Genomic DNA, 16,277 nt, shown 5'->3' with positions numbered 1-16,277 from the left:
TATCTAAATACTTAATCTCTTTAAATACTACAATTTTGTCTCGCATTTGTAAATATGTATATTTTAGTCTGTAAGGATTATTGTAATCTATAGACTTAAGACAAATAAAAAAAAAAAAAAAAAAAAAGAAAGGCTGTCTCCCTGCCTGAAACCTTTTTGGTACAAAACTCTTCGGATAGGTTCTTTCCTATTTTAACTGAAGATCTTGTGTCAGTTAGAGTCATTTTACAAAGCCAAATGAGCTTTGCGGGTATACCAAATTCAGACATTGCTTGGAATACCTTTGAACGTAGCGGGCTGTCGAAGGCTGCTTTATAATCGACAAAAAGGTGGTAGGTGTCGATCTGCCTCTCTTGGGTCTTCTCCTGGATTTTCCGCAGGGTAGATATCTGGTCAATGGTGGACTTGCCAGGTCTAAAGCCGCATTGGTATGGTCCAATTATTTCGTTGACTACAGGCTTTAGTCGTTCACACAATATCCCTGAAACTATATTGTAGGCGATAGGGAGAAGACTTATGCCCCTATAGTTGGAGCATAAAGTCTTATATCCTTTCTTATGGACGGGACACAGGATGCTCAGGTTACAATCGTCGGGTATGCGTTCTTCCTGCCAGATGGAGCTAACTAGCTAATGCATACACCTTATCAGCGTGTCGCCTTCGGTTTTAAACAGGTCGGCTGGTAGACCATCAGCTCCTGCTGCCTTATTATTCTTCAGCCGGTTTATTGCTGTCTTTACCTCATCTTGGCCGGGTGGTATACATTCAATACCATCTTCTGGGATTGGATCTGTGGTATCTTCGTCGACTTCGCTACTATTGGATAACAACAGTTTGGAAAAATGCTCTTCTCATATCCTTAGCACACTATCAGTATCAGTTACCAGATTACCTTGCTGGTCTCTACAGGAGGATGTGCCAGTTCCAAAGCCATCAGTTTGATGTTTCACTCTTTGGTAGAATTTTCTCACTTCATTCTGTCTCACTTCATTCTGTCTCCTTGGTGGAGGTCTCTGGTATCCATGTACTGATGTTGCGGCTGTTTGCATGGAGTGGGCAATGTTTTGCCATTGTCCTGATATGTTATCGGGACGAGGAGTGCTTTGATTAAGTAGTTGGGCCAGTTGAGTGGAATATGCTGTGGCTATCTGTTGTGATTGCAGCTTACCGATGTCCAACTTCCGTGTTGTTTCTGTTCGCACTTTGTTTGCTACGTTTAATCTGGTACGTACCTTTGCTGCAACAAGGTAGTGGTCCGAGTCTATGTTTGCACCTCGGAACGATCATACATCCAACACGACATGCATCAAGTCTTCCATCTATCACAACGTGATCAATTTGATTTCTTGTTCTATGATCTGGCGACAGCCAGGTGCCCTTATCGAGATGCTTAAATCTGGTACTGCCATGTTTACTACCATGTTTCTTGCAGCTGCAAAGTCTATCAGTCTCATACCATAGTCAGATTTTTCACTGTGGAGACTGAATTTCCCGACTGTTGGGCCAAAGATATTCCCCTTTCCAATTTTGGCATTAAAATCGCCTAGTATAATTTTAAAGTCATGGGCAGGGCAACGGTCATAAGTTTCTTCTAAGCGCTCGTAAAATATATTTTTGGTCTGTTCGTCCTTGTCTTCAGTGGGAGCATGAGCGCAAATAAAGCTGATGTTGAAGAATTTTGCTTTTAATCGAATTGTAGCGAGTCTTTCATTCACTGGGGTGAAGCTGGAGACCAGATATTTTAACCTCCGACCAACTACAAATCCGCAACCAAACTCATGCTTTGTGTCATGACAGCTATATACAGTGCGTCAACTTTAGGTGTTGTTGTGACGCCTTTCCCGTTCCATCATATTTCCTGTATGGCAGTAATGTCGGCCTTGTACTTTTCAAGTACATCTACCAATGCGTAAACTGCACCTTGTCTATAAAGAGTGCAAACATTCCGGGTGCAGATTCGCAGATCGTGGTCCTTAAAACGTTTGCGGGGTCGTCAACTTTTGACGGATTTGTTTTTCTTTTCTTTCGTTTTTTTCATAGTAGGATGTTTTTTTCTAGTGGAGGGTTACTAACCCGACGCTCAAACCCTAGTTTTTAACGTTCTTATGGGTGAACGCGCGGCACATGTTAGCTCACTACCTTTAACGGGTGTTAAAGGCAGTTCCCCAGGTGACACCACGAGGAGGTCAGTGTCCACTTGAGTTGAAAGAGGGACCAAGATAAATCCTGGGCTTTGTCATGTTAAAGCCGGTCAGGACCGTTCCTTAGTATCATCCATCCCCTACGTCACCCAAAATTGAAAAAATCTATAAAGTGAAATTTTTTTTTTCTCAAAAAATTATTTCCTTTTGCGCGAATGAATGACCTTTTGTCTTTTAATGACTAAAATAACTTTTATTCCATTTAAATTTAAAAAAAGGTCCCGCACAAACCGCTTTTAATTTTTATGATATATGAAATAAAGTTGTATATAATATAGAATTATATATTTTTTATAATACGATGATAAAATTAGTGAGAATCAAACGGTTATGTCATTTTGGTTATGCCGTGTGCGCCTATACCTTGTTTTCAGTTAAACATATGCTTACTGTGACTTCAAAACATTGTCAAAAGTTCTGAAAAAATACAAACTTTAAAAACTTTTTGTGCGGAAGCTTTTTTCATCGAAAAACTTTCTAATTAAGATTTTATGCAATCTTAGGTAAAAGCTCATCAAAATATTATACAGAAATACGAGGTTGTAAAAAAGTCATAACCCTATCCGTTCAAACGATTCTGAACCACTGTGCGCCGGTTTGACTTGTTCCTTTACAAGTTTTTGTGTACGGTAACACGCAGTCAGTGTCAAAATTTTTTTGTAAAAGGTCATTTGAAGCTTTTGACTTATTTAAAATATTTTTTTTTTCATCTTATTTTGAACTAATTTTTGTCTGTGAGTGTAATAAGATAAATAAATTAATTTTTGACACATTATTATTGTTGTGCGACAGACTTACAATTATTTAGTCGTTTTTATAACGACAATTACAACAAAGTTAATACCCAACAATAATTCACATAAGGTAATAAAACGCTGCTGTAGTTCAAATTAATTCGCCTTCCCATTGATAGACAACGATAATATAAAATTGCTTTGAAAACGATGTAAAGTTTAATGAACAAAATGTGAGATTAAATTAACTGAAAATATATTTTAATAGATAACTTTTTAGAGAAAAATGAACTCTTCCCTAAAGCGTAGATTTCCTCTATAAAGACTCTGGCTTTCTTGTAGGAACAAATTTGCTGACGTCCCTAAATTATAATTTTCGTCTAATCTAAAAACATTACCTTTTAGCTTTTGTTCGTCTATATGAGGCTCTCTTCAGCTTATATTGAAGACTGCCAGTCTGCCTATAAAAATCTCCTTCTGGCCGTCATAAAGGAAAAATTCTCTTCTTATCATCTCTAAGAATCACTTCTTCTTATCATAAGGCACCCTAATGTTAACAATTGTGCACCAAGAAAAAAATCACTACAGAAAAAGAAACAAAAATAAATCCGTAATAGTATGTGAACAATTTGTTAGTTTAACAGGTCAATTATATTCGATGATTATACCCGATTATCAACAGCTAAAACCTGCGACTCTCTTTAATAACATTCTTAGTGCCACACCAAGAAAAATAATAACAACAACCACACTTATTGTTGTAGGTAATCTAAACATTGTTTTGTCATTATTTTAGAAATCTCACACACCTTCGCACTGCATTCGCATTGAGTGAATAATTATTCTCCAGTACGCACCCCCAACAAGTACCGGCCGCGATAATGACTTGAATATTAATTACGAAATTTTTTGGTGATTTAAAAAGATTTTTAAATATTTTTGTTTGAAATTATATTTCACTATAGTTGACGTTATAATTGTCAACGTCATTAAAACGTTTCTATATACAGCATTAGATGAAGTAAGCTGCTTTAAATTGTCATAAGAATTTGAATGAAGGCGGCCATACGTCTTTAGAAGTAGATCTCGTAATGAAGATTTAATTGAGAATAGTATTTCTAACGAGGGAAATTATACAAATCTTAGTGATGTACTCGTAATAACTATAAGTGAGCTATTAAAAATATTTTTCTTCAAGAAAACAAGTATGAACTTTAGGAGGTCGTTAACACCCAAAGGTCGGTATTTTAACATACCATGCAACACCGATGTAGCAACACCGAAATGATTTTCGTTCCCATAGGATATAAGCTTATGTTACACATTTTTTTTTTTAATTTTTGAGTAAAATTTTAAAATGTTTTAGATTTTTAAAGAAATATGTAAAGTATTTGGGTCAACTACAGTGGTTTACTTATTGAAAGTGTGAAATAATGAAGAAGTTAGGTTTTTTTAACAATTTTCTGCATAGTTGTTGGTAAGTTTTAAGTTGCTGTTTAAGCGTTTAATAGTAATTTTAGGCTGACTCTAAGTGTTGTTGAGTTCAGAACAAGATGTTTACTGGCTTGTAAACAGTATCTAGAAAAAAACATTCTTGTGGTCCTTATTCTTTATTATGTTTCAAATTTGCAAAAAAAAAAGAACTATACAACCATTTTTATGATAAAACTTCTGTTCCACCGCAGTCTCGTTCGTTGAGATTATTAGAAACTGGTCTCTTGTTACAAATTAGTAAATGTCTATTGTACAAAAAAGAATTTTTCTGTCGTACTTTTATGTTTTGTTCTACCTTTCGAATGTTAATAAAACCATGATTAATGAGCTTGAGGTCAATATTTATATTTTATTTATTGCTTATTAATTCCAATATTTCGAAATTGCATTGAATTTCAACTTCAGGAATTTTTTTTCTGTGCAACATTTTTAATGTGATCTTTTGAAAGTACAGACCCAAACGACAAGAAACCTTAGTTGGGTTTTGTTGTGCGAGATTTTATGGCCCCATCTAAACATGGTTAAATATTGAGTTTTTAAAGAAATTCGGCGCTATATCTCTGAAACCAATGCGAATCTTCTTCTGACCTCTGAAGCAAATTTTTAGATAAGGACAAGATTAAAATATATACATTTCGCACCGTATCTCCACAACCGTTAATTTTTTCTGAATATTTTCTTTTGGAAAAATACTCCCTGGAATGTAATACACAACTCTTCAGAACATGTGTGAACTGTGTTTGAAATAAGTGTTGTAAAAGATATGATGCAAAATACTGCTGTAACAACATGAAGTAAGCATTTTAGAGTTTCAGAATGTTCTAAAGAGTAGTTGAGAGCTTTATTTGGAAGATTTTTGCAAAAGGTTACTTGGTTCAACTCCCAACAGTTTAGCCCATACTGACCAAAATGTCAGCAGTTATGTAAAATTTTCTATATTTTATAGATTTTGATGCCGTAGAAGGAGTTTTTCTTATGTGGGTTTTTCAGAAGATAAGTTCTACTAGTACAGGGCTACAATATTGCTAAAGACTGCAAGGTCAAATCCCTATTCGTTTCTGAGATAAAGGCCTGATAATTGCAAAAACGTGTAGATTTAGCCCGATTTAGATGACGCCTTAAAATCCGAACTGGATCTGACAGGACAAAACCCTACTAGGGTTTTTGTAGTCTAAACATGTATTTTCAAAAAATTCATACTAGAAGTTGTTTGCATTTTCAGTGTTGCATAGTTTTACTCTTTGAATTGTATTTTGGGAATTATGGATGCACATTTGTAGAAATGTTCCTTTTTCCTGCTTTGACAAAGGACTTTGTGACGACAAACGAAATAAAAAAAAAATACTGATCGGAAACAGATTCTCTTCTTCGTCAAAATCTCAACAAGAATCAGTCGGCTTTGCGGACAGGAATATACCCTGAGTATGTGTGAACTGAAATTTTCATCTATGGACAGATCGAATAGGGGCCACACAACCAAAATCCTCCAACCTAAAGCTATGTATTAGGAGATTTTCAGAATTGTGTAGCCATTTTCGGACGTATGAACTTGGCGACAAAATGTGGATTATATCATTGATCACAAGTGTTGCTGATAAGGACCGGAAATGAACTATGTCGCATTTTGGAAGTAGATTTTATTTTGGAAGTCATTCCTTTTAAAAGATTTTGCTCCCACCAGTCATTTCAGTTCGTCACAGAATATTTTTCAGTTTTTTTTTTTCAGGAAATATGGACTTGCCCACGAAAAACACAATACCGTTCTAAACACAAGGAATACCTTCAGTAAACATTTCTAAGGATTCTCGAACAGACCTTAAACTACATTTAACAACTATTTTGATGGTTTTTGAAGGATGTCCCACAGTATAAGGTTCGAAAGTTGTCGTGCGCACCAGTCACTAAACATGACGGCCGTAGGTGTTCTTTACAGCTTTCGGGCCATTTTCTCTGAAAGTATGGACTTGCCCCTGAAAAACTTGTACTGTAGTAATAGTGGCCCCGAGAACACTTGTTGCAAAAAAAGGAAAGCGTTTTCAGATAGGTCTTTTTATTTATTAATTTATTTATATCATATTTTTACTTATAACTAAATTATTAGCAAAAAGGAAGTGAAGCCATGACTACTTAGGTCTTCAGCTTACACTTATCCACTTATTTATTGTCGAGAGAGGTCTTAAACTGCACATCTCTGAATACCCTGTTGAAGGTTACCGAAAGAATGGATTGATATGGTCCATCTTCAAAGTTGATCAACATTTGGACAAAATAAAACGAAAGCCAAATTTTGGACCGATCTGTTCGAGAATCATCGTGTCCTCCATCAAGACGGACGAACATAGCTAAGTCGACTTCAAGTTTTCTGAAACAGATTTCTTCCAAACACACTTTGGCCCTAAAACCATTATTTCGATGAGGTTTATTTTGACTAACGGCTGAGATTGGGAAACATTTTGTTCATGGATTTTTGCTAAAAGAATGTATGCATGTATTGATCTTGGATTGGACGCCAGAATTTCATTTAAAAAGAATTCAAGACTGGTTGCCAGAGTTTTCCTAGTTCCTGTAGTGCGATTCTCTAACTCATTTTTTGAGTTAACGACAATTGTCGGTAAAATTAAAATGCTTATAATTTCGGTAATTACCGATGTTTTTCGGTAAGTTAGCGATGAATAAAATGCAGTCGTAAAGTTCTACCGAAAGCAAAAGTGTTGTCAACTTTTATTTGAACTTTTCATTCATAATTTTACGTTATAATTTTAACGATTTTTGTCGGTAACTCAAAAAATGTGTTAGAGAATCGCACTACTGATCAATTTATGAGAAGATCCACGATCGGAAACCAGAATTTCTATAAGAGAAGTCCGACGATTGGACGCCAAAATAGTTTATTTACATGCACGATTGGGCAATAGAATTCGTCATTTACATACCCGCGATTAGGTGCTAGAATTTCATGATTGATAGACTCACTATTGCTCAGAATATTTTTTTTTATCAAGAAAACCACTATCGGCCTTAAGAAATTCTTTGTGATAAGATCTACGATTGGACACCAAAATATCTTTAGGGAACGATAGTTGGTTTCTTTATGACAGTAAAAACGATTGGACATCTGAACTTCCGAAATAGAAAAATTGACCCTATTCTGGGGTGAAAATTGAAGCCTAAAACAAGGGGAAATTGGCCAAGAAATCTTACGCCATTTTAATTAAAAAATAATAATGAAAATTATTTCATCAGTAAAATAAGTAGTAAATGTTCGCTAACATTAACTTTAAAAATTTTGGTCTGGTGGCCCCCCCCCCCCCCCCGAAATGAAATCCTGGCTACGTCCCTGCCATGCAAAAATATGGGCCTATAATTGTTCTACAGAGATCACCTTTTTATAAAGTCTCTAGTGGTAATAATAAAGGGTTATATTCTAAAACTATTATAAAGACTTAAAATTAGTCACATTCTTGTGGTACTAGACCAAGAGTTTGAAACACGTCGTTTTCTACGCTACTCAAGCTGACACCAACTTTTTAGGTAGGTCACTTCAGCTTTCAATTGAAGTATAGACTTTGCCATGGTACAATCATTACAAGATAGAACACAGCAAACAGATGATTACAAGTTTTTTCTGAGGTCCTCCATTGTGTCAAAACTGTTTTGACAAATGTCTTTTGTTCAGAGACTCATAATGAAATTTGATTTGGAACATTTCTTCGTTTCACACAATCCCCAAAAAGTGAAGTATTATAGGAGATTTTGACTCAATATGGAATGAGTTGTAATTAAAAATCTAAAAGTATAACAAATAACTTCTACCTATAATATCTAATTTTGCAACGTCATTTTCTTAACAAAGTGTTTTACTTAGATATCTAGTTTATTCTAAGACTTACAGTGAAATTTTGTGTAGAATATTTCTTCCTTTAACATCATTCGTCTAAAACTAAATTTCATGTTACTTTCATGCATCAAGTTGAAAAAATAACAAAACAAATTTATTCAAAAACAAGTAAAAAAGTGTCAGTCGGCTTTGCTGACAGATATATACCCTCAGCCAATGTGAAGCGAAACTTTCACCTCCGGACAGATCGAATGTATTTAAGATCTACCTTAGAATTTTGTGGCCCTTTTTGGAAAATTTTAAGGAAAATTCTCTTATTTGAAGACAACATTTTGATGCATTCAATAAACTCACAAAAATATATGAAGACTGAACACCAAATTTCTGTAATTTTGGGTAGTTAATGTGGCTAAAACCTTAAAAACCCGAAAATTGGGCGGTACCTTTCCACGGGGTTTATATCAAAAGGTGAACCAATACCAACAATTCTCTGTAAAAATATTTCTCAAGACCTGGCGAAGACTAAATACCAAATATCAGCTATATTGGTTGTTTAATGTGGCTAAAACCTTGAAAATACCGAAAATCGCGTGATGCCGTTCTATTGGAGCTATATCAAAACGTGAACCTATGTACATAATTTTTATCAGAAAAGTTTATTGGTCCATTGGGAACCCTCAATGCAAAATTTCGGCGTATTTGGGCGTTAAACATATGTAAAATCTTCAAAATTCCAAAAATCGGGAGGTACCGTTATATGGGGTCTATATCAAAACGTGGACCTATGTCCATAATTTTTATCGGAAAAGTTTTTTGTAAAGTGAAAACACCGCATCTCAAAATTCAACCAATTTGGTTGATAAGTTAAGGTAAAATATTCAAAATACCGAAACATTAAGAAGTACCGTTGCATGGGGACTATCCCAAAACTTGGACCGACCTTCCCAATTTTTTCCTCTCGACATTGTCAGTGAACTATAAGTATTTATACCAAAATTCATCTGCCAACGCCAACTCCTTTTATATTTGGCCACCGTTTATTTGAACTCGCGACATAGTGCAGCGTTTTTTGAGGTTATGCGCCATTATCTCGGGAACTATGGACTTGCCTTCGAAAAAAATTACAATAACGTAGCGGGGGCCGCACGAACATCCTGTTACAAAAAACTTCATAACGATTCGTTAGGTGTCACTAAACTGCACTTATTTCAAATTTTGTGTGGTAGGTACCTGAAGGAGTGGACCGATATAACCCATATTCGAACTTGATGTATGTCTAGAGGTATTATTACCATATGCACAGTTTGGTTCAATTCGGTTACTCCCTTCGAGAGTTATCGTGCGCACAATTTTTGCGACAGTTTTTGAACATTTGTGGGGGAGGTACCTGAAGGAGTGGACCTATATGGCCCATCTTCGAACTTAAATCAAATCTGGACAAAATATTTCGATACCCAAAATTTGAACCGAATCGATTGATCCGTTCGAGAGTTATCGTGCGCACCAGCCAGCCAGACAGACAGACAGACAGACGGACGGACATTGCTAGATCTACTGAAAATTATCTGAAACAGATATCGTACAAACATACTTGGGGTCTAAAACCATTATTTCGATGAGGCACATTTTTGGTCGTATCAAAGTGTAAATACCCTCTTTAGCCTAAAGGCTGAGGGTATAAATATTTGGGTGTTATGTGGGCAAAATTGATGTACATATTTTCTTGATGTATATTGCAAATACATATTTCATTTATTCGGCGACTTATGCCAAGTTTACACTTGCGCTCCAAAATCCACTGGATTTCACGAAATCCTGAAATACACCCCGGTGTTTACATTTATTTTTTGTTGATTTCAAACATATCACAATGATCAAGGTAGATGCATATGCGCAGCTGATCGAACATGAATTTTCAAAACAAGTTGTTGTAAATTGAATTAGTCATCAAAAATATACGACAATATAGAACTTTACAACTTTAATTGGAAACTTATCGTAAAATTATCTATAAATGGTATTAATTGTGTATAGTACTAACAAATAAAAAAATAAAAAATGATTTTATCGTTAAGATATTATAATAATAAATTTTGATAGATAAAAGTTGTGCTCAGAACCTGCACAATATTAGTACTTGGAGTAGTTTACAGTTTAGTGCTAAAAATGCGTTCCCGTACTTCGAAATCTAGCTAGACTTGCACTTCTCTTTAAACAAAAATAGCGCCGAATAACACCCTCTTCTTCTGTTTTCTGCCATACAATTTTGGCCTAGTAGAAACCAGCAGCAAGCATGTTCATTGGCACCTAATATGATAGCTGATACGTTGATTTTGACACTTATGCTGGAGTTTTTGCAATTTCCGTCATTTTCCGTTCCCGTATTTTTTAACAAATGTTGTATGGGGAAGCAATTTTTGACAACTTGCTCTTTTTTCTAACACTACCATTAAAAAAGTACGGGAACACAATGAAAAATAGCATTGCAACAAGATAATTTTATATTTTTTTCACATTGTTTACAAATTCTGATACTAAACTTTTTTGTGGCAGCAATTGACCATCTACCTTGTTTATTGTGATACGTGAAAAGTGTTGCAACTTTTGGTACTTTTTTAAGCGAAGACAGGGTTGTATATCATGAGTACTGTGATTTCGATGTGGATTTCGCTGAAATCACGAAATGAGATGATTTCATTTTTGTATGCGAAATCATGGTGAATTTTGCTTGATTCCGCGCGAAATCAGGAAACGCCTTCGAAATCACGAAATGACGCCGAATGTAAACCAAGCATTATATTGAAATTTGATAGAGAATATTTTTGTCTTTGACGTCTTCTGTCTAGAATGAAATTTTGTAGGACAAAACATAATAAACTCAGATAAAGTACAATTTATGACAAATAATTTTGTTGAGTATTTTGATCTGAAAAAAGGGACCAAAAAGCTCCACTAGTGACTCGCATGAGAGTTAATTTTTTTCATAAAAAAATACCCCACATTGTTGGCAGTAATATTGCCAAAGACACTTTATATCTAAAGGGGAGTACACACTATCAATCAAAAATGACAGCCAACGTACTTTTAGGACAATTTTCCGGCAAATAAGAACTTTTATTTAGCGAAAAACCTTTTAAATACAATATATACGGTATTATTTAGATATTACAAAAGAAATTTTTCAGTTAGGCTTTGATATTCACGAAATAGACCTCGATGACTGTCAGTTTTGCTTGTCAATGTGTACTATACATAATATGCAAGAATTCCAAGGAATATGATGTCGAATATTTCAAAACCTGTAGAAATGGGCGGAATTTGCCACGTCGATTTAGGTTACTTCCCGACGTAAACTTTCAAAACGCCGATATAAATTTTTTTCGGTCCACTTTTATAATCTGTGCGGGGTTTGTTGCAATTTTAAAAAAAGTGCAATTTTGTAGTACAGTGTTATTGGAATTTTAAAAATAATAATTTTTCACAATAATTTTGTTTTTGAAATCAAACAATCACAGGTTTATTAGGGTTTTATTTTTTTTTTCAAACTCAACAAAATACCACAAATATTAACAAATGTAGTACCGCCTCTATAAGCTGTGTTTTAGTGTGCGGCACGTCGTTTGTAAAATAATTGCAAATTAATCTCGGATTTTGTTGTTTTTAAATTTCAAAAACAACAAGTTTTATTTAAAGTGGGATGTAGTTAAAATTGATTTAATTTCGGGAAAGGCAAAGAATACTAGTTTCGTCCAACGCCACTTGGACTCATCAGTTCTCTTAGTTCTTTGTATTGAAACAAAGAACTCTTCCCCAATTTTATGACGACCAGAGCTCAAGAATAAACGTAACCGATGAATTCGTTTAAATGCGAATTCAACAGAAACATTTAAAAAATCTCGTAACCGCATATTTTGCATGGCAAAGAAACGCATAACAAATTTTGATGGTTTGTTGTAAACAACAACAAACTATCGTCACCGTGCTGTGTGTCTATTTATACCCTACACCACTATGTGGTAAGGGGTATTATGTGTTAGTGCATTTGTATGTAACATACAAAAGGAAGCGAGATAGACCCATAGTTCCTTCTAGGGATATACATAGAATCACTTTCTGAGTCGATTTATGCATGTCCGTCCGTCCGTTCGCAACATACAGGTCGCATTTGTTGACCGATTTCGCTGAAAATTGGGGAATACCATTTTTTTAGCCGTCGGAAGATCAAGTTCGAAGATGGGCTATATCGGTCCAAGTTTTGGTATAGCCCCCATATAACGGTACCTCCCGATTTAAGGTATTTTAAGGATCTTAGCCGCATTTGTTGCCCAAACCAGCTGAAATGTTACATTTGAGGTTCCCAATGGCCGCGAAATTGCTCCACTAAAAATTGTCAAGATAGGTCCACGGTTCGGTATAGTCCCCATATTACGATACCTCCCGATTTAAGGTATTTTATGGATCTTAGCCACATTTTTTGCCCAAACTAGCTGAAATTTTACATTTGAGGTTCTCAATGGCCGCGAAATTGCTCCACTAAAAATTGTCAAGATAGGTCCACGGTTCGGTATAGTCCCCATATAACGATACCTCCCGATTTAAGGTATTTTAGGGATTTTAGCCACATTTTTTGCTTAAACTAGCTGAAATTTTACATATGTGGTTCCCAGTGGCCACGAAATTTCGCCACCTAAAATTGTTAAGATAGGTCCATGTTTTTTTGTAGCCCCCATATAACGGTACCTCCCGATTTTAGATATATTAACGATTTTCCCCAAATATGGCTCCAATTTGTGTATTGGGATGTATACTAATTATTCCATTGTTACATATTTCGACTGGTGTAGGGTATTACATAGTCGGCCCCGGCCGACTTTGGTCTTTTCCTACTGGTTTTAGATTCACTTTTGGCAGTTTGATTAACCGCAGAAAGTGGCGGATGTTGATAGCGAATTGGGAAAAGAAAATCGTTAAACACGGCCCGAAGGAGTGGGCCGATACATTCCATATTTCAACTGGTATATGTCTGGTAGAAATATTATAATAATTGTCCACAAACATGCCAGGCGGGACAAGGGAGACTTCTCTCATATCAATGAGTGCACCCCGATTCATATTAGTTCAATGATATCGGACCTACGAACGGCGCGTCTTAAGACACCACTTGCAGAAAAGTTTTACATGGCTAAGATATTCAGGAAATGTCGCCAACATTACTGAGGGATATTTTTACCATTTTTGCCTGGCCGGGGAATTGAACCCACGGCCTTCAGCGTGCAAGGCGGGTGTGCATACCATTGAACCACGGTGGCATATTACACTGGTAGAAATATTACGATGTATAAAGAGTGGACCAAATCGGTTACTCCATTCAAGAGATTGCGTGCGCATCATTTTGGCGAAAAATCGCCATTTTCGAATTTGATCTAAGTTTGATCCATTCGAGAGTTACAGTGCGCTCCAGCCTGAAACGGATTGGGGCCTAAAACCATTACTTCGACGAGACACATTTCGGAAGGGTATATATACCCTCTGGAGCCCAAGGCAGAGGGCATAATAACACATTGTACAATAAAGGAATCATGTTACTGGCCCACACATGGCATTCACACAATAGGCCAATCAAAGCCAGTCGTAACACTTAAAAGAAATAGAAAGACTGCCATAATTAGTTTGAACGTAAACGGTGAGAAACCCAAGTTTATGCCAACATAGGTGCACATTTTGGTATAGCTTCCATATAACGGTATCTCTTAATTTTTCGTATTTTGAGGGATTTTGCTGCATTTTTAAGCTGTAATATGACAATTGAGGTTATCTACAGTAACGAAACTTCTCCACTAACATTTATTAACATAGGTCCATGTTTTTGGTATAGGCCCCATATAACGGTATGTCTGGATTTTAATCCGCACTAGCTGTAATTTCACATTTCAAGTTCCCAGTGGTCTCAAAACTTCTCCCCCGAAAATTGTCAACGTGGGACCATATTTTGTTGTAGTCCCCATATACGGAACCACTCGATTTCAGTTACTTTCACGTTTTCATCCACATTTGCGGTTTAAATTGACTGTAATTTGGCATTTATGGTTCTCAGTGATTAAAAACTTCTCCACCAAAAATTGTGGACATAGGTCCATGTTTTTATATAGCCCCATAGAACGGCACCTAACGATTTTCGGTGTTTTTCAAGTTTTAGCCACATAATCCAACCGAAATGGCTAAAATCTGATTCCAATATAATACACTTGTTATCAACCAGAAACTATCTAGGCTTACCATTATTATTCACATATAGGTTTTCTAGCCTCTTTTATCCAGATGGTATCGTCGACTTCATATACACTGTCTTCTCGATTATCATATGTATATGTACATCGTCTTAGGGATTATCACTTTAACTTTGGCCTCCCGTATGCCAATGAACAGCTTTTTTCCCAGTATATTCAGTGCCTCCGCTCCAGCCTCGAAAAAACTAGACTCATGCTGTTGTTGTTAAGTTGCTCAATGGCGATTATGGACTACTCGTCCATTGGAAGATCCTTGTTCTTTTTCTCCAAACCTTTCAGCAGCTTGGAGCCGTGGCATTCAATCCTGGGTAATCAAACTCCGACATGAAGTCTCACTGCGATTTCTTTTGCCAAGACCACCCGCAGGCTGATGTCATCTCAAGCATCGCTGAGCAATTTTCCAGGAATACTTATGAGAACTCGTCCGTGTATTTGATGACCCTGTAACCACGATGCACTTCGCTAAAGTCGAAAAGAGACACAGGATACTCTTCGTTTGTAGAAACATGTATCATAACTTGTTCGGACTAGTTAGTTTCTCCTGCCAATTTTACGAAAAACCTGGCCAAAACTCTAAAAATTAATGGAATTAAACCTAATCTTGGCTTCTTAAGTTTTTCGGGTGGCTGGTTTCATTTTTCATATTTTTTAACCCTCAGACGGTCATTAAAGGAGTCTTTTTGGTCCCTTCTCCTATAAAATGTGATCGTATCAGATCAAAATGTTCTACAAATTTGTTCGCCATCAATTTTGACTATAGGTCTTAGAATACACAAAAACTCTAAATCTTACTAAACTCTAGAAATATACAAAATTAAAAACAAATTTTAAGGTTAAGGTAGTAAGTACTTCATGTGAGTTTTGGCAAAATCGTCTTACAAAAGATCATTTTAAAAGAATGGCGTCAAAGACAAAAATGTTCTCAGCTAAATTTTACAATAAGTAACCATAGAAATGTAATCTCTATTTGCATTACTTACCAAAGGAAATATCGGTATCAATTCTGCCAAAAAAAAAACAAGAAACTAAAATAGGGTTGCAAAGTTCTACCATTTCTACAGTTTTGGAATTATTTGAGTTAAGATTACTTGGAATTCTTGCACTTTAGGTATATGATGTCTTTGGTAACTTTACTGACAAGAATGCCAGAAATCTTTTTCTTAAAGAAATTAACCCTCGTGTCAGTCATAAAAGGGGTCTTTTAGGTCCCTTTCCACAAATCTTTCAAATCCCCTATATAATGTGATCGTATCAGATCGATATATTCTAGAAATTTATTCGCCATTAAATTGTACTATAGGTCCTAGAATACATCAGAACTCTAAATTTTACCGAAACGCCAGGAAGTTGCCCTATACTACTATATTCTGACATTCTGAATCAACGAAAATATGTATGCATATATCTGCAAGACGAAATATCACATAACAAAGAGTGCAAATATGTGCAGGTTGTTTCGATGGAAATTGGGAAAAAAAACAAGTAAAAAACTATCAGTCGGCTTTGCCGACAGAGATATACCCTCAGTCTGTGTGGATTGAAATACTTTTTTCCCAAAAAAAACTTATGTATTTGGGGGGTTTTCAAAATTTTGGGCGTATGCACCGACAAAAGTATGGATTGGATTAAAGCTCAAAAATTTGCGGGGATATCGATAGATAGGGGGTGCCACTGTGGTGCAATGGAATGCACACCCGCCTTGCACACAAAACACTTTTCAACG

This window comes from Musca autumnalis, unplaced genomic scaffold (assembly GCF_047663935.1).
Source record: "Musca autumnalis isolate F117 unplaced genomic scaffold, ASM4766393v1 scaffold_1, whole genome shotgun sequence".
Lineage (NCBI taxonomy): Eukaryota > Metazoa > Arthropoda > Insecta > Diptera > Muscidae > Musca > Musca autumnalis.
The sequence above is the reverse complement of the archived record's forward strand: the minus strand, read 5'-3'. Positions refer to the sequence as shown.